The sequence below is a fragment of the Poecilia latipinna genome, unplaced genomic scaffold (genome assembly GCF_001443285.1).
Source record: "Poecilia latipinna isolate Pla-1442-1.1 unplaced genomic scaffold, P_latipinna-1.0 Scaffold91, whole genome shotgun sequence".
NCBI classification, from domain to species: domain Eukaryota; kingdom Metazoa; phylum Chordata; class Actinopteri; order Cyprinodontiformes; family Poeciliidae; genus Poecilia; species Poecilia latipinna.
In genome coordinates, this window is record NW_015112707.1 from 446,015 (window position 1) to 448,099 (window position 2,085).

Sequence of the window (2,085 nt, forward strand, 5' to 3'; positions counted from 1 at the left end):
AAATATTCAATCTTAGAAAAAATTTGATGTCTTTACTATTTATTTTACATATTGTTTTCCAGGTCACCTTGTTCTGGATAAAAAGGCACTGGGCATATGCTCTGTAAATATGTAACTCATTAGAACTAATTCCGACATGGCATGATACTTTGAAGCTCAGATCAAGTTGCCACATGTCTCTAAGCTGATCAAGTTGCATTCATAGATACTAGTCACAACAGCACCACATTTGCAAAACAAGTTCTCACCTACTCTGTACAGTACCACCACAGCATTACGCAATCCTACAAATTGCACTGTGTAACCCCAATCTGGCTTTGCATTGTGGGTGGATGTTGTAGTCATTTAGTTTTAATATAAAATCACTATAAATATAAACCACACTTTAGCAGCAGACATAGTTCTGTTTTCAAACAGCACTGTTTACTTTGCATCTTATGCAATTCTTAGCAAGCGCCACTGGGTCTATAAAAACATTACTTACACTAATGTTTAACATTATATGTTAAACATTACATGTTTCTTTATGTTTCATAAAGAAACAACTCAGCAAATGTTATAATTATTCCATTCCTTAATCATTAAATTACAGTGAATTTATTTAAAAGACACAGTGTGCAGCCATATACATATACATGGGAATCTGACACACAACTAACATACACAAGCAACAGAAAAGACTGCTGTTTTGTGCAAATGGAGTTGGGCAGTCATCAAAGCTGTTGAAGTCTTCAATGGCTTCTCAATGCATAACATGTTTCAGCAAGCACGGACATCCTTAACACTAATGTGAGTCTAAAGTTCAAATTTCTAAAGAAGTGTTCTTCAAAGAAGTTATATGAATGATCTTGAAATGCTTGAATGCTGAACATTTATAATAGTGTTTTACATGAATCTGACGATTGAATAACCTAAATGACGGTTTTTGAATTGAAAATGTTGGTTTTCTTGTCGACATAAAATGGATTGTGATCAATTAATGTCAGACCCTCCAATTATCTTGATTAAAAATTATACGCGAGGGGATCCATTTGGAGCTAAGGTTTCACAAACTGTGCTAAGTGAAACCTTGGCACAGTTTGGTGTTAGACCAGTTTAGTGATCCTCAAAACATATAAACGCATGTAATGTAAATACTGGCTTTGGGAAGTTCCTGTGTATAATCCTCAGTCATCCGAGTCATGATTACTGGATTTTAAGCCTGTTGCAGTGTCTTTGGATTGGTTAATGTTTCAGACCACTCTGTCATTTAAGTTTCCAGCAAAAAGTTAAATCTAAACTATATTAAGCTGTCAGTTAAGATTACTCTGTTAAATCGTTCTTGTCTTCATTTATCTCCAAGCAGTGTTCTCACAATTGGCCATCCTTCATTGGTGGGGGGGATGAAATTGCCTGACTGCATACTGATAGTCTTTACAGCTACTTTATATAATATTATCTTTCAGGGTCAATGAGATTACTGCTTTGCGTCAGTTTATTGCCTTGGTATTCTCTTATTAGCCTCCAGGTAACAAATCTTTCCAATAAGTACAATGTACAGTAGAGTTCTTCATAGTCATCTAGAAGTCTGTGCAATTCTATACATATATACTTTGTTTACAAGCTACATTTGTGCATTAAAGTGAAACATTTGTTCCAGTGATAGCTGAAGCAAAGCAACTTGTGCATATTGCGAAACCCCCTTCCACCGGTGTTTATCTAGAAACATTCTGGCCAGCCTCCAGAGTCCTGCCCTGGTTCTTTTCACGTCTTCCACTTCTGCAAGACATTAATATATGATTCCTCAGGTCTTAATCAAAGTTTTATTTTACATTCATAACAACAATAAATAAAAATCCAATTTGATCCCTTTTCTTTTCTTTACAGCTGATATAGAGTACATCAACAAGTCAAGCAAAAACCTTTTTTTCCTGCACACACATTTGTTTCCTCAAAATTTTCAGTTGCTGCAAAACATTTTTCATGCTCTGTTTCCTCTTAACTAGAGGATTTCATGCACTGTGATTTTTTAACCAGAGAAAAGTGTTGGCATCAGCAGACAGAGGGAACTGAACTTTGTCCTCCTTCTACAGAGGAAAAACAACA